We start from the raw sequence: 18,342 nt of genomic DNA on the forward strand, positions 1-18,342 counted from the left end.
CTTGCAGTGACGCTGGATGTTTGGGCTCAAGTCACGACATTCGATTTTCATGTATTTTGTTCCATGCTGTAATTACTTTGAGGCAACCTGCGTTTAAAAGCTTAAAAGGCTTCCCTGTAGTGCATACATTAAAGACCAATAAGACTAGCGACAGTGCGCCATTTTCATATTAGACAGCCCTAGAGAGTTAAGGAGGCAAATATGACATAATCTCTTAGCGAGACTAAAATATCCAAAAGGTTAGCGAAGGCTCTGCATGTACATCAGAATGAGAAGATTATGACATTTTCTACAATTTTTCAAACTGGGGCTGTGTTCTTTATGTATTGAGATATTAAATGTTATAACAGAGGCCATCTTTCCTCTTATAAGTTTACCTAAAGTTCATTTCGCCTTTATAACGGGACCAGGCCGAGTCGGCATGTCTGTCACAGAGCTTTCCCCATGATTTAATTACCTTTTGGTGGTCTAAAATCGATTGGTGACCCTGCACTGGTGCCATGCGGTCTACAGTTATCACATGTCCTGAGGAGGATTAGGATAGCGTGAGTGACCCAGTGTGCCTGACCAACATCAAGTGGGTATAGCAAAGGATGGACGTCAGTGTCATTTATTACAGTTTGCAGTGTAACCAAAGCTGAAGCTTTATAACACACTGGTGAGGCCTCATTTGGTGTATTGGGTGCAGTTTGGGTTTGGGTCATAGCAGTACGAGAAAAAGGTCCAGAGAGGAGCAACTAGGCTTGATTGCAGGACTACAGGTGGTGAATTACGAGGAAAAATTAAGAGCTGAGCCTTTACAATTTAAGCAAAAGAAAATTAAGAGGTGACATGATCGGAGTGTTTCAGATTATGACAGGAATTAGTCCAGTGGATCGAGACTGTTATTTTAAAATGAGTTCATCAAGAACACGGGGACACAGGAACTTGTTAAGGGCAACTTTCACACAAACATTAGGTAGTTGTTCTTCACACAGAAAACCGCAGACAATTGGAATAAGTTACCAAGTAGCATGGTGGACAATAGGACTTTAGCTTCAAAATTGACTTGATGATACTTTAGAAGAATCAAGTGGATGGGACTGGTGATCTTTGTTGAGCTCAATGGCTTGTTCTCGTCTCGTTTGTTCTTCTGTTTAAACTTGGGGTAATGAATTAAAGGGAGAATTATTAACATCCACCAGCATTCATTCTCTCTAATGGTCAGATTTAATTGTGACCTGTGATTAATGCCAACCCACAAACACTGCCTGTCACACATTCACACAAGCGCTTTGCTTCAGGTTCCTGCTCAGATTTATTGTCATGTGTTCCCAGCACATTGAAATTCTTACTGGCATGTCTCCCACCGACTAATCATAGCGGTACAGTACAATAGTGGTCTTGTGGGTCCAGATGTGCTTCTCAAATGTGAATACACGTCTGGGGACAACCCGTTAAAAAGTGTGTAGTGAATCCTGTACTGCAAAGGCTCCACTCACAGGGCTTCTACCTAAAACACTCGCCCCCAGTCCCTCCAGTCCATGAAGTTTAAACCGCTGGGGTTTCAGGGAGGCAGCAAAAGAAACAGAAGACTTGACGCTGAGAGAAAATTGAAGGCTTTATATTGTTGTTATCCATTCAGGAGCTCAGCAACACAAAGTAACTGAAGCTTAATGATTAATGTGTTTGTTGTAATGAGCACAGTGACAGTGGAGACAGCCACACACACACACACACACACGGAGCACTGCAGTTACTTGGCTCCACTTGTGTGAGAAGTGCCTTCATCTGCTATAATGTATTTCTGTCATTTTACTTACAGGTATTACATCACTGTATGACATAAGAACCACAAACACAGTTTAGATAAGCACTGTGGTTGGTGTGTGTGTGTGTGTGTGTAGCATGTGTTAAAACGCTGCGTCACTTTTGTCATGGCATGTTTGTATTTCCAATTAGACAGCAATGATAAATTTCTTTGGAGACGGTGGCACTGACCAGAAAGCAGGAGACAGAGCTGGAGGTGGCAGAGTTAAAAGATGTTAAGATTTGCATTGGGTATGACGAGGATGGACAAGATTAGAAATGAGGACCTCAGAGGGTCAGCTCAAGTTGGACGGTTGGGAGACAAAGTCAGAGAGGCGAGATTGCGTTGGCTTGGTCATGTGCAGAGGAGAGATGCTGAGTATATTGGGAGAAGGATGCTAAGGATAGAGCTGCCAGGGAAGAGGAGAAGATGAAGGCCTAAGAGGAGGTTTATGAATGTGGTGAGAGAGGACATGCAGGTGATGGGTGTAACAGAGCAAGATGCAGAGGACAGAAAGATAAGGAAGAAGATGATCTGCTTTGGCAACCCCTAACGGGAGCAGCCAATAGAAGAAGAAGATAAATGTCTTTAGTTATTCATTTACAGTCAAGTCCATAAGTATTTGGGCGGTGACACAATCTTCATAATTTTGGCTCTGTGTGTCACCACAATGGATTTGAAACAAAGCAATCAAGATGTGATTGAAGTGGACTTTCAGCTTTAATTTAAGGGGTTTAACAAAAACATTGTATGAGCCATTTAGAAAAGACTGCCATTTTTATACATGAACACCCCCATTTTCAGGGGCTCAAAAGTATTTGGAGAAACTAACATAATCATAAATATAATAATTACTTTCAATACTTGGTTGAAAATCCTTTCCAGTCAATGACTGCCATCTCCAAGTGCTGGCTTTCCACCGTAGTGAAGCTTTGCCAGGCCTTTACTGCTGCTGTCTTCAGGTGCTGCTTGTTTGTTGGACTTTCTGCCGTCAGTTTTGTCTTCTGTTGGGTTGAGGTCAGTTGATTGACTTGGCCATTGAAGAATATTCCGCCTCTTTCTGTTAAAAAGCACTTGGTTTGCTATCGCAGTATGTTTTGGCTCATTGTTTGTTTTTATTATGAATTTCTTCAACTCTTACGTGTTTTTGTTTCTTTTACCCTTTTGGTTATTGTTTGTCTTATATGTTGGTTTTTATTGTACAGCACTTTGGTCAGCCCTGATGTTGTTTATATAAATAAAATAAATAAATAAATTGTACTGTGAAGCACCATCCTAACAGTTTTGCAGCATTTGATCTGATCAGACAGTATAGCGCCCTGCACACTTCAGAAATCATCCTGCCGCTTCTGCCAGCAGTCATATCATCAATAAACACCAGTGACCCACTTCCATTGGCAGTCACACATGATCAGGCCATGACACGGCCTCCACCATGTTTCACAGGTGATGTGGTATTCACTGGATCATGAGCCGTTTCTTCTCTTCCCAATACTCTTCTCTTTCCAGTATTCTGCTATATAGTGATCTTGGTTTGCTTTGTCCAAAGAACATTTATCAAGAACTGGACAGGCTTTTCAAAATCGTTTCCTGGTAAAGTCTAATCTGTCTTTCTGATGCTTGTGGCTTACTAGTGGTCTGCACCTTGTGGTAAACCCTCTGTTTTTACTTTCATGAAGTCTTCTCTTCATTGTAGACCTCCCTGAGAGTGCTCTTGGTTTGGCTGAATGTAGTGAAGGGGTTCTTCTTGACCAAAGACACAATTCTGTGATCATCCAGCACAGTTGTCTTCTGTGGTTTTCCAGACTTTCTGGTGTTGCTGAGCTCACCAATGTGTTCCTTCTATTTAAGAACGTTCCAAATGGTTGATTTGACCACTCCTGGTGTTTCTGCTCTCTCTCAGATGGGTTTGTTTTGTTTTCTCAGGCTAACAATGGTCTGTTTTAACTTGCATGGGCAGCTCTTTAGACCTCATATTCGAATCTACACCTGACCTTCTACTTGCTTAATAAATAATGAAATAACGAGGGATCTGCTCACACCTGGCTATGGAACATCTTGTCAGTCTAATGTCCAAATACTTCTGAGCCCCTGAAAATGAGTACATACTGTATATAGCTGTCATTCGTAAATGGCTCATACAATATTTTTGGTAAGCCCCTTAAATTAAAACTGTAATTCTACACATCAATCACATAATGATTACTTTATTTCAAATTCTTTGTGGTGGTGCACAGAGCCAAAATTATGTGTCTCTGTCCAAATTCTTATGGACCTGAGTGTAGACGGACTATCAGAAGGTGGATTTTGTGCAGCCTTGTCTGTGCTTTACTGCTGTTGTTAGGCTGATTTGTTGATTCGGGTGTTTTGAGTCCTGAAATCTCCATCTTCTGTGGCTCTTCATTATCGGCTCTCTTAATGTCACTCTTCTTGACGGGGTGTGACACATTGTTTACTTCAAATGCATATTTTGCAATTCGTATTTAAATGAATAGAACTGGCAGTTCTTTCAACTTTAACTCCTGGACTGTCATTGTAACGCTGAACAACAGAGAGCACACGCAGCACCTATGACAACGTATTGTTCACGTTTATCACTCTACCATCGATGTCTTCAAATACCAATGTGTGATCTGAGGCGACAGGCGGGTTTTTCCCTTGCATCAGGTTAGGTTTATTTTTAAAACATGCAGGTTGCTTTTTGCATATGAGACACTTGCTTGTACTGTATGTCTAATCAGGATCTTTTAGGAGACTCTTCAACTGCAGACAGTTCATCGCTCTCTGTCTGACCAGGTTAACAAGAGCACCGCTGCTCTTTGAAGTTCATCTGAAGTTTGACCTCCTCTCGTTCTACAAGCATACATACAGTGTAGAAGTGGAACATCTGTGGTGATCTGAAAGTTGTGGCACTGCAGCCCTGAATGCATGAAATACTGCGAATGGGATCATCGTGGGCGGCACGGTGGCGCAGTGGGTAGCGCTGCTGCCTCGCAGTTGGGACATCTGGGGACCTGGGTTCGATTCCCGGGTCCTCCCTGTGTGGAGTTTGCATGTTCTCCCCGTGTCTGCGTGGGTTTCCTCCGGGCGCTCCGGTTTCCTCCCACAGTCCAAAGACATGCAGGTTAGGTGGATTGGCGATTCTGAATTGGGCTTGGTGTGTGGGTGTGTTTGTGTGTGTCCTGCGGTGGGTTGGCACCCTGCCCAGGATTGTTTCCTGCCTTGTGCCCTGTGTTGGCTGGGATTGGCTCCAGCAGACCCCCGTGACCCTGTGTTCGGATTCAGCGGGTTGGAAAATGGATGGATGGATGGATGGGATCATCGTGCTAAAGGGTCTCATCACAAGTAAAAGACCTGACCACTCCGTAAGCAGGGTTAGAAAAGTGTGCCACACAAACCACTTGTCCACCCAATAAAGAAATTTTTCCCTCCCCTCTTCTTCATATAAAATTTGTGCTGATGGAAAATTTTGTGAAAGAGATGAACATGGAAGATGAAAGATTTTGACATTTGAGACCAATGTTTCTATGAAAAGCTGATGTCAAGATTAAGATACGAACAGTAGGCATTTCTGTTGGTCCTCAAATCAGACATGTCATCAATGCCACACGATTTGAAGATCTGCTAGTGGTGCCAGAGGAATTTGAATTGAAGACGGTCAAGGATGTTGTTGAAAATATGCCTGTCAGCTGCAGAGTAGCAAACTCGCCCAGCTGGTTGACAACATGCTTCAAGCATACAAACCCATGAAGCACAACGTGTCACTGAAGATTCAACTTCTGCGTTCGCACTTGCAATTCTTCTCTGCTAATCTTGCTGCAGTCATTGAAAAACTTAGTTATCACCAGGACATCACAATGATGGAAAAGTGTCATTAGGGCAAGTGGAGTCCATTAGTGCTGGCCAACTGTTGTTGAGTTGAGCTACTCAATTAAATCAGCCTCATTAAGTGGTTATTTAAACACAGTAAATTCAATAAAAGTCCAGTTCATGTTTCTTCAAATGATACGGCCAATCTAAAACTATATTTGTGTTCAGCTTGAGTCTGTCGTAAGCACTGAAACATTTTCATCTAGCAAAACCTTAGAAAAAATTTGTATTTAATTTTATTATTGGCTATTTTGTCTACTTTTACTGATACTTTTACAGTTAGAGCACCGTCAGGTTAAGTGACCCGCTCAGGGACACACCACGAGTCACAATCCGTTTTGGGGTCTCCTGCCGCTACACCCTCTGATACTAGAATTGCTCGTCTTGCTTTTGTTCCTAGGAGTTTTTTTTTAATACGGCAATCCATGCCAGACTTTGAATGACAGTGTGCTGGGTGGAATATGCTGGCGTTTGGAATTCTTTCTTTTTTTTCAGGTCGGCCCTCTGGGTATGCCGGAGTATTCTCTGCTTCCAGCCAAGCAAAGTTAAACAGAGATTGTCATTTATCCGAGGCAGTAGGGGAACGTTTCATCACTTCTGTGGCTACAAAAATCAAAAGTAGCCATTGCGCATGAAGGCCTCTGCATGATTACTGTAAATTGGGCTTGCTAGCGTCAATTTATTTTGACTTGTCTTTTAAATATACAGTAGGCAGATGGATGGTTGGATTTTATATTTCCCGCGCTTCATCTCTTCATCGAATAAGGCACATGACCTGCACTGTATTGCACTACGGCCATGTGGCACGATTCCCCGAGGGTGTTCTGGCTCACAGGACCCTCATTGTTGAGTAGCTGAGTGGCTGGAGCAGGCCAAGGCGATGCCCATATAACACCTAGCTGCGGCAGAATGATAGTCATTTCCAGGGGTGGGGGACTGGACCACATGTCTGCCCAGGGGGTTGCCAAACAGGATCCCGAGCTGTTTTGGCATTTGGTGGGTGCAGCAACATGTACCTGCTCCCTGACCTGACCTTCTTCAGGAGTAATATTTTGAAGCAGTGTTAAAATACACTGTGCTCCTACACCCTCTAAAGTATTATTTGGACAATGTGGCACTTGTATTGCTATCATAATGGTGAGAAAAAGGGAAATTGGCAAAGAAAGACAGACCATTATAAACCTTCAAAGTGTAGGGCTTTCCATTAGAGAAGGTGCAACGAAAGCCAGGCGACACCATGAAAAGGAACCTGACAAGTGGAGGAAACTGACAGGAGCTGGTAAATTGTGAAGAGTGCTTCTAATTATGGCTTTGGCCTGGAGTGACGTGATTATGACTTTCACAATATCAAAATATTACCTTTACAAAATGACAGGAAGGGGGAGTTTGTGAATCAACCAAAAACACAAAATCATCTGAACATAATCCAAAAAGGCCCTCACAGGCTCTCAATTCTGAATACCAGGTGATGTGGCGTCTCCTCTTTCATATTGCATGACGCCATCACAAAGCCGTCCCTTTGTCTTCTAATCCCCGGCTTCAGTTCCTCCCTGCCAATGTAGCTTTGCCAGCCTTGCCACCTCAGTTTAGAGGATCTGATTTTATAGAAATTGGAGGCGGAGTTTCCAGCCTCACTACCAGGTCTAGAAGAGGGTTGTAAAAGTGTCAGGACCACCAAGTCAGGGTGCCTACTAGTGATGGCTTCAGCTCAGATTGCATTTTCAAAGCCGCTCCAGGGTTGCCTGCTTTCTCTATTTTGCCTTCCTTTTTGGGCACGCCGCTCGAAAGCAGACGGGCAGAACAAGGGGACACAGAGCTCAAGTTGTTTCTGCTGCCAGCTGACTCAGGCAGTGTGGAAGTGCAACCAATTCAGGGTTCACCCAAGCTGAAAGACAATTCTTTACAGCTGAGTAAACAGGCCTTCATGCTATGTCTTTCATTACCTTCACATTCAGCTCAGTTTCAGCCATTTGAAAACTAATTTGGTATTTCCAGTAGCTGGCACGGTTTCTTAGTGGCAAGGCTTCTGTGTAAGGATCCTCCAAGGATGCGGGTTCATATCGCTGCTGAGCTCACTGTGTAGTTCTATGCAGGTACTTAAACCACCAGCGATGAACAGAAAAGTGTGTACGATTCATTCACACATATAACATATTCAAAGATATGCACATATATATGTATGTGTATATATATATATATATATATATATATATATATATATATATATATATATATATATATATATAGTCATGTGAAAAAGTTTGGGAACCCCTCTCAGCCTGCATAATAATTGACTCTCCTTTCAACAAAAAAGATAACAGTGGTATGTCTTTCATTTCCTAGGAACATCTGAGTACTGGGGTGTTTTCCAAACAAAGATTTTTAGTGAAGCAGTATTTAGTTGTATGAAATTAAATCAAATGTGAAAAACTGGCTGTGCAGAAATGTGGGTCCCCTTGTCATTGTGCTGATTTGAATGCCTGTCACTGCTCAATGCTGATTACTTGTAACACCAAATTAGTTGGATGAGCTCGTGAAGCCTTGAACTTCATAGACTGGTGTGTCCAATCATGAGATATAAAGGTATTTAAGGTGGTCAACTGCAAGTAGTGCTTCCCTTTGACTCTTCTCTGAAGAGTGACAGCATGGGATCCTCAAAGCAACTCTCCAAAGATCTGAAAACAAAGATTGTTCAGTCTCCTGGATTAGGGGAAGGCTACAAAATGCTATCTCAGAGGTTTAAACTGTCAGTTTCAACTGTAAGGAATGGAATCAGGAAATGGAAGGCCACAGGCACAGTTGCTGTTAAACCCAGCAGGTCTGGCAGGCCAAAAAAATACAGGAGCGGCATATGAGCAGGATTGTGAGAATGGTTACAGACAATCCACAGATCACCTCCAAAGACCTGCAAGAACATCTTTCTGCAGATGGTGTATCTGTACATCATTCTGCAATTCAGCGCAATTTACACAAAGAACATCTGTATGGCAGGTTGATGAGAAAGAAGCCCTTTCTGCACTCACACCACAAACAGAATTGCTTGTTGTAAGCAAATACTCATTTAGACAAGCAAGATTCATTTTGGAACAAAGTGCTTTGGACTGAGACAAAAATTGAGTTATTTGGTCATAACAAAAAGTGCTTTGTATGGCTGTAGAAGAACACCGCATTCCAAGAAAAACACCTGCTACCTACTGTCAAGTTTGGTGGAGGTTCCATCATGCTGTGTGGCTGTTTGGCTAGTTCAGGGACTGGGGCCCTTGTTAAAGTCTACGGTTGGATGAATTCAACCTAATATCAACAAATTCTTCAGGATAATATTCAAGCATCAGTCACAAAGTTGAAGTTACTCAGGGGTTGGATATTCCAACAAGACAATGACCCAAAACACAGTTTGAAATCTACAAAGGCATTCATGCAGAGGGAGAAGTACAATGTTCTGGAATGGCCGTCACAGTCCCCTGACTTGAATATCATCGAAAATCTATGGGATGATTTGAAGCAGGCCGTCCATGCTCGGCAGCCATCATACTGAACTGAACTGGAGAGATTTTGTATGGAAGAATGGTCAGAAATACCTCCATCCAGAATCCAGACACTCATCAAAGGCTATAGGAGGCTTCTATAGATAGATAGATAGATAGATAGATAGATAGATAGATACTTTATTAATCCCAAGGGGAAATTCACAGAGGCTGTTAGATTTGCAAAAGGAGGCTAAACTGAGTATTGATGTCATATCTCTGTTGCGGTCCCCAAATTTGTGCACCTGTCTAATTTTTTTAGCCTGCATATTGCATATTTTCTGTTAATCCAATAAACTTAATGTCACTGCTGAAATACTACTGTGTCCATAAGGCATGTCAGATATTAAAAGGAAGTTGCTACTTTGAAAGCTCAGCCAATGATAAACAAAAATCCAAAGAATTAAGACTGGTTCCCAAACTTTTTTATATGACTGTATATGTGTGTGTGTGTGTGTATGTATATATATATATATATATATATATATATATATATATATATATATATATATATATAAATGTGTGTGTGTGTATGTGCCTACGTATATATGTTTGGTATCATTTCTTTCAGATTTTATCGAATTTAAATGTGATGTTGTTAGATTTTCAGATTCTTATTCCGTTTTTTAATTATAAACTAAAAAATACCAAGAGATGTAACCATGCCCGGGGCCGGAAATAAAAGACAAGCTTTTAAATGTTCAAACCAGCATGGCAGCAGCAGCAAGCCAGCAGCTGATCGAGCAAAGAGGAGGTAATAAAAAACTGCATTTGTTTCCCTTTGTATCACTGTTTAAGAGAGGGTTTCAGAGGAGCGACCCCGTTTCCATGGGGTGCATTCAGCCCCCCTCTTCACAACGTGAGTGGCACAGACGCAAAGTGGCTGGCAAATGAAGCGAGCAGGGTGGAACCCTCTAGTGTGTGTGTGTATATATATATATATATATATATATATATATATATATATATATGCAGTTAGGTCCATAAATATTTGGACAGAGACAACATTTTTCTAATTTTGGTTCTGTACATTACCACAATGAATTTGAAATGAAACAACTCAGATGCAGTTGAAGTGTAGACTTTCAGCTTTAATTCAGTGGGGTGAACAAAACAATTGAGCCCCTGAAATGAAGGGATTGTGTTCAAAAAATGCTTTAGTTGCCTCACATTTTTATGCAATCGTTTTGTTCACCCCACTGAATTAAAGCTGAAAGTCTGCACGTCAACTGCATCTGACTTGTTTCATTTAAAATTCATTGTGGTAATGTACAGAACCAAAATTAGAAAAAAGTTGTCTCTGTCCAAATATTTATGGACCTAACTGTATATACACTCACCTGCCAGTGCCAGGTTGGTCCCCCTTGTGCCTTCAGAGCAGCCATAATTCTTCATGGCGTAGGTTCAACAGGTACTGGAAACATTCATCAGGGATTGTGGTCCATAATGACATGATGGCATCTCCCAGTTGCTGCAGATTTGTTGGCTGTACATCCATGATGTGAATCTCCCGCTCCATGAAATCCCAAAGGTGCTCTATTAGATTCAGATCTGGGGACTTTGGAGGCCATTTTGAGTGCAGTGAACTCATTATCATGTTCAATAAACCAGTTTGAGATGATTTAAGCTTTGTGACATGGCATGTTATCCTGCTGGAACAAGCCATCAGAAGATACGTTCACTGCGGTCATAAAGGGATGGATGTGGTCAGCAACAATACTCAGGTAGGCTGTGGCATTTAAACGATGCTCAGTTGGTTCTAAAGTGCCCAAAGTGTTCCAAGTAAATGTCCCCATTAACACACCAGCAGCCTGAACCATTGGTACAAGGCCGGATGGATCCCTGATTTCATGTTTTTGACTCCAAATTCTTACCGTATCATCTGAATGTTGCAGCAGAAATCAAGACTCGTCAGACCAGGCAGTGTTTTTCCAATCTTCTATTGTCCAATATTTTTGAGCCCATGCAAACTGTAGCCTCAGTTGCCTATTCTTAGCTGACAAGAGTATTGTCACCCACTGTGGTCTCCTGCTGTAGCCCACATGATTTAAGGTTGTGTGTTCAGAGATGATCTTCTGCATACCTAAGTTGTAACAAGTGCTTATTTGAGTTACTGTTGCCTTTCTATCGGCTCACACCAGTCTGGCCATTCACGTCTGACCTCTGCCATCAAAAAGGTATTTTCATCCAGAGAACCGCCGCACTGGATATTTTCCCTTTTTCAGACCATTCTCTGTAAACCCTAGAGATGGTTGTGCGTGAAGATCCCAGTAGATCAGCAGTTTCTGAAATACTCAGACCAGCCTGTCTGGCACCAACAGCCAGGCCACGTTCAGAGACACCTGACCAGGGATGCCTTGTGTTCAGTGCTGTCTGGATAAGCCCCAACCTTCCATAAACCGAAATATTATTAAGCAGCTAATACAACATAATTTTTTAAATTCACTTTTTAAAATGAAAGAACCGAACAAACTACCATCTGGTAACTTTCAGGTGGATTCCTGACCCATCATTTTAGATCAAGTCTGCCTGCTTTTGTTCATTAGCACCTTACAGAAGGTCAGCTCTTGTCACTCCACATTTGCTCTTTCACTTGCACCCCCCCTTGAGAATATCGACTCACATTAACCTCTGAGGGGCTCTAGCTGGAGACCTGTCAGACCCTTGAACTGCAGATTGCTAAGTGGGAAGACATGACTGAGGCAAATGAGGAATCCTGCAGGTCGCGAGACACCGGAGCAGACTGCCATGTCCTAAGAGGAGACATCTGGCCATCCCTCTCTGAGATCTGCTTGTTTCAGAAAGTCTATTGGAATTCCAGAACAATCCAAGAAGGTTTGGCACTGAGGTTTAGTGGCTCTTCATTAATATGTTTTAGTCGTTTTCAAAGTGTTTGCTTTCTTTTTGTAATTTTTGGCAAAAAACATCCTTGTGATGGCTTGCAGCAAATTACATGAGACGCTTTATTAACTCTGTGCAGCTAAAGAGCTAACTTGGGTTGGACGGTGTGTATAAAAATAATTATAATAATAATACATTTTATTTATATAGAGTGTGGGCAGATGTGCTGGGTAAAAGATTCTTAAGTTTAGCTGGCTGTCTGATTTTTTATTTTAATGTATTTTATTAATCGCTTGCGTTGATGGACTCACTATATTTTTTTAATTTCTTGGGTCTTTTCACTTAAACTTTAATAGCAAATGTTGTGAATTCATTCCAAACAAAGTAGAAAAAGAGGAGCAAGCCTCCAAAAACCCACACCAAAGGCCAGATCTGCCAATAATTCAGGCCTGGGCCTCACCCTAGGTGGCCTCACCCCTACTCCAAAGGCAGGCTTTGGCCTGCACAGTCTCAGAAATAGGGCGGAAGTTGTTAAAAGTTCAAAAATCACCAGACTGTCTCAACAAATGTAGAAGAGGACAACAGTAAGACCTCAAATCGAAAACAAAAAATACTACAAAGCGTCATATGACCCAAAAATTATTTATCAAAATAAAACACAAAATTGGAAAAACAGGCCAAAAATTGGCAAGCAAAGCATAGAATCACAATCCATACACAGGGAAACCCTTCCTTTGTTTCCTTTAGCTTGGGCCCCCATAAGCCCAGCCATCTTGGCCAGCAGTAGCCTTTTTGTCATGTCATTGATGTAATGCGATACACACTTAACTATTCTTATTTCAATTTGTAAATCTAATAAATAACTGCTGCTTGTGCCAAGTGGACCAAACAGCACATCAACAGGAAATGTACACGATCAAGTGAGATGTCACAGATGGTGTCTCTGAAAAATTCCCCTCCTGCATTTATCTTTAGAAGGAGGTTCCTAGTGGAGCTGAAGGGAGTTTTAGGGCTTCTCTCTAACAATACCTTTCCAGGGAATACATTTTTATGACTTTTAAAGGTCTCTAGTGAACAATCCGTCACATAAATGTCAAGGATTTACAAGAGGGACAAAACATATTTTTGGATTTGTGCGCTGTGCCTTTTCATCCAGTCTTCATCTTCACCTGGAATAAGCATTAAAGGAACTGAATCGACGAGTAGCAGCTCCTTATTTACTGTGATACCAGTTTTTATATACCAGTGGTTGTAAAATGGGGGGCTCCTATAAGGGGCTATTGAGTCAAGAGGTAGAGCTGTTGATAACCTCAGTGTAAGCACCTCCTGATGACCGCGTGTGTGTTTTACCCGAGTGTGTCTTCTAATAAACTGGGATTCCATCTGGTGTTTCCATCTTTTCTGCGGACATTGATGCTTCATCTAATTTATTCATTCATTATTTGTTCATTTTGAGCCTGGCAAGATGGGGGCACTGCGTAGCTTTCCTCCATCTTCAAATAAGGCAGTCAGAGAGTAGTTTCAGTCCATGGAGTGAGCAATCAGACTGGTGTCCTGTCCAGGGTTTGTTCCTGCCTTGTGTCTTATGATAGCTAGAATAGGCTCCAGCGGACCCTCATCATCCAAGTCTAGCAGGTTAGCAGATGACTGAGTGACGCAGAGTTACGCACAGATGTCTCAGTCCATGGAGTGAGCAGTCAACAGTTCATCTGCTTTTGTACTTTTTTCTAATTGCATCACTTCATCTAATACGTCACCTGACTCTTAATATGCAGAACTTTATCATCTCCTCCAATCAACTAACGCCACCAATAACTTCAGACTCTACCATTATTCTGAACACCGGTTTATTAAGAGGGCTGTTTAACAGATTGACCATAGGAGGGGTGTGTGGGCTTTCCCATCAGTTTATCCCTGCTTTCTGGAGGGGGGTTTGTTACTCCTTTATCTCATTCTAACCTTGGAAAATTATGTTGGTATCTCCACTAAGTCCTCATGCACTTAAGATTTAAGTTACATTTAGTTAACCCTTGAATTACATTCAATCCTTTTTCTTATGTTTAAAAATCAATTCTGTTTTTGATATATACATACACACAATGTGACGGATGGCCGGGGCCCATGCCTGGCCAGGGGGACAAGGGTGGGAAGCCCAGTATCTCCCCCTGAACGCTAGATGGCAGCCTCCCTGGGTTGCAGCGGTGCCTCGGACACCCCCAGGGCTTCATGGGGGTTGGAGTTCTGTGCAGATCTGTGGGGTTCTGTAGGCGCCATCAGGGGGTCCTGCAACAGGAGCTGCTGGACCCTTTTGGGCACTGGTTTCGCCTTACCCGGAAGTGCAGCCGGATGTTGGCAATCATCCACCTGGAACACTTCTGGGTACCAAGTAAAAGGGTGCCAGCGACCACCACTCAGCGGCCAGAGTCGGGTGGAGGAGGACAAGAGAAAGTGCTTTTTCATTACTTGTGTGTTGTGTTTTGGGACTGTGTATTGCCTGTGGGACACGGGGAAGATGTGCGCCCATAGGGGAAGGAAAATAAATACAGTAATCCCTCCTCCATCGCGGGGGTTGCGTTCCAGAGCCACCCGCGAAATAAGAAAATCCGCGAAGTAGAAACCATATGTTTATATGGTTATTTTTATATTGTCATGCTTGGGTCACAGATTTGCGCAGAAACACAGGAGGTTGTAGAGAGACAGGAACGTTATTCAAACACTGCAAACAAACATTTGTCTCTTTTTCAAAAGTTTAAACTGTGCTCCATGACAAGACAGAGATGACAGTTCAGCCTCACAATTAAAAGAATGCAAACATATCTTCCTCTTCAAAGGAGTGCGCATCAGGAGCACAGAATGTCACATAGATAGAGAAAACAATCTCTAGCAAACAAATCAATAGGGCTGCTTTTAAGTATGCGAAGCACCGCGGCACAAAGCTGTTGAAGGCGGCAGCTCACACCCCCTCCGTCAGGAGCAGGGAGAGAGAGAGAGAGAGAGATAGAGAGAGACAGAGAAAAAAATCAATACGTGCCCTTCGTGCTTTTAAGTATGCGAAGCACCGTTCAGCATGTCGTTTCAGGAAGCAGCTGCAGCTGCACAAAAGATAGCAACGTGAAGATAATCTTTCAGCATTTTTAGACGAGCGTCCGTATCGTCTAGGTGTGCGAACAGCCCCCCTGCTCACACCCCCCTACGTCAGCGCAAGAGAGAGAGAGAGAAAGTACGTTGGGTAGCTTCTCAGCCATCTGCCAATTGCGTCCCTTGTATGAAATCAACTGGGCAAACCAACTGAGGAAGCATGTACCAGAAATTAAAAGACCCATTGTCCGCAGAAACCCGCGAAGCAGCGAAAAATCCGCAATATATATTTAAATATGCTTACATATAAAATCCGCGATGGAGTGAAGCCGCGAAAGGCGAAGCGCGATATAGCGAGGGATTACTGTAGTTTCATTTATTTTACACATGCCTCCCGTGTCCAATCTGTGTCGGGTCGGGCGCTATATAGCGTCCTTCTTACAACATATATATACATATATATACTGCTCAAAAAATTGAAGGAAGACTTTTTAATGAGAGTATAGCATCCAGTCAGTGAAACTTCCAGGCTATTGATCTGGTCAGTGAAGTAGCAGAGGGGCCTGTTAATCAGTTTCACCTGCTTTGGTGCACTAGAGGGGCAACAATGAGACGACCCCCAAAACAGGAATGGTTTAACAGGTGGAGGCCACTGACATTTTTCCCTCCTCATCAGTTTTTTCACTCATTTTGCATTTGGCTACAGTCAGTGTCACTACCAGCAGCATGAGGCCTGGACCCTACAGAGGTGGCACAGGTAGTCCAACTTCTCCAGGATGGCAGGCACATCAATACATGCCATTGCCAGAAGGTTTGCTGTGTCTCCCAGAACAGTCTCATGGGTCATGGAGGAGATTCCAGGAGACAGGCAGTTACTCTAGGAGAGCTGGGCAGGGCTGTAGAAGGTCCATAACCCATCGGCAGGACTGGTGTCTGCTCCTTTGGGCAAGGAGGAACAGGATGAGCACTGCCAGAGCCTACAAAATGACCTCCAGCAGTCAGGCCACTGTTGTGAATATCTCTCACCAAACAATCAGAAACAGACTTCATGAGGGTGGCCTGAGGGCCCAACGTCCTCTAGTGGGCCCTGTGCTCACTGCCTGGCACCATGGAGCTCAACTGGCATTTGCCATAGAATAACAGAATTGGCAGGTCCACCACTGGCACCCTGTGCTTTTCACAGATGAGAGCAGGTTCACCCTGAGCACATGTGACAGACGTGAAAGGGTCTAGAGAAGCCGTGGAGAATGTTATGCTGCCTGTAACATCGTTCAGCATGACCGGTTTGGTGGTGGGTCAGTGATGGTCAGGGTAGGCATATCCATGGAGGGACGCACAGACCTCTACAGGCTAGACAACGGCACCTTGACTGCCATTAGGTGTTGGGATGAAATCCTTGGACCCATTGTCAGACTCTTAAGCTGGTGCAGTGGGTCCAGGGTTCCTCCTTCCACACGCACAATGCAAAGGGAACTCAAGGGATTGGGACTGAACAGCTGTGTAGCCGTAAGAAAACCACTAATCAGTGAGGCAAACCGGAAAAAAGGCTTCAATTTGCTAGGGAGCATAAAGATTGGACTCTGGAGCTATGGAAGAAGGTCATGTGGTCTGATGAGTCCAGATTTACCCTGTTCCAGAGTGATGGGCGCATCAGGGTAAGAAGAGAGGCAGATGAAGTGATGCACCCATCATGCAAGATCTTGGTGAAAAATTAATGCAACACTGGATGGAACTAAATCTTGTGACACTGCAGAAGCTTATCGAAACAATGCCACAGCGAATGCATGCCGTAATCAAACCTAAAGGCGGTCCAACGAAATATTATTTCGAAATATTTTTTTTGGTGGCGACTGTTTTTTGGCCAGGCAGTGTATATAATAGAGAAAGCAAAAACGATAAAGGTTTGGGGATTCATCTTGTATATTTTGGAACTACTGTAAGGAAAAAGGGATGCGTAATACTCCACCGAGTCACTAAACAGGACTGAATGCAGTGTAGAGAATGTGGGTTTTTGTAGCTGAGGGGAGGAAGAGGTGGGTCATCTGGAGGGAAAAGGTGGATTTGAGGTCATCAGAGGGCGTGGTCTGGAGCCAGAAGAGAAAGCGGACTAGGTCTGTCTTGTTCCTGTAGGAAAGGAGAAGCATTAGTGCACGTAATTAACACCTCATACCAGAGTTTCAGCTTGAACTGGATGTCCTTGCTGCCAGATAACACAAAGACTACACACCCTAATTGGGGCTCTTCAGGTTTATGCACTTTGCATTATTTGGCAGGTACCATATATTATGTCAATGATCTGCTTCTCGCAACTGAGAGGATGTGGCGAATGTTTGCCGACTGGCTGTCCAACCACAAGCATTACCTGGTAGGTGACCACCCAGATTGTGCTCAGACCTATGTATTTACAGTGTATATATAGTCTCAAAGGTTCAAGCTCCTGCTTGATTGTTTATACTGTATACTTTAAATTATTTATTGTTGTGCCAGAAATGAGAAAAATGGGAAATAATTTAGCAATGGACCAGAAGATTAATGGAGAATCAAAAAGCAGGTTGGACTCGTAACTGGGAAATCAGAAACACAGGCTTCAGCGACATTACTGTGTTTTCCATTTATAAACGGCATTGATAACCAAAAACAATTTTCGCCCACACTAAAAAGACCAAAAACGCAAATGAACACATGCTTTCACCTACAGTGGGCAAGCATACATGGGTGGAGAAAAATCCTGAAAGAGATGGTAGCACCACCAGGCACAGGATATATCACAAAACCGTAGCAGCCGGTAAATTGTTTACCTTTTACACATGTATACAGCATTCAAACTGGACGAAACACAATTTAGATGCATACAGGTAAGCAACACAAGTGTCATGGACAGCAACTCCTACATGTCTGCTATGGTTTTCTTCTGAAAAAAGTGACCAATCAGGGAATGAGATGTCATAATGAGCAGGGTCCAATCAGAGTACAGCTACATGATAAGCACGAGCCAATCAGAGCGCAGTTAGTGTGCATTTTCAAAACTGTATGTCTTCTCTCGTCCACACTGAAGCTCCATTTTCAAGGGATAAAAATGGCGGGGCAGTGTGGATGAAAGCAAAAATGGAGATTAATGTGTTAAAGTCTGTGTTTTTAGTGTGGACTTCAAGTCACTAATGTGAAGGGTAAGTCTTAGTCAAATAAGTTTGTAAAGATGTGTTTGCTAGGAAAAGCCATCTAAGGAATAGTTGTGTTGTG

General features: G+C 42.9%; 1 protein-coding gene across 7 annotated transcripts in view; it reads left to right on the top strand.

Annotated features, from left to right (window-relative positions):
- Positions 1 to 18,342, top strand: part of LOC114664022 (FH1/FH2 domain-containing protein 3-like) — a 722,250-nt gene that overhangs the window by 412,090 nt on the left and 291,818 nt on the right. The gene's annotated exons all lie outside the window — the stretch shown is intronic.

Source organism: Erpetoichthys calabaricus, chromosome 13 (assembly GCF_900747795.2).
Source record: "Erpetoichthys calabaricus chromosome 13, fErpCal1.3, whole genome shotgun sequence".
In the NCBI taxonomy this organism is placed as follows: domain Eukaryota; kingdom Metazoa; phylum Chordata; class Cladistia; order Polypteriformes; family Polypteridae; genus Erpetoichthys; species Erpetoichthys calabaricus.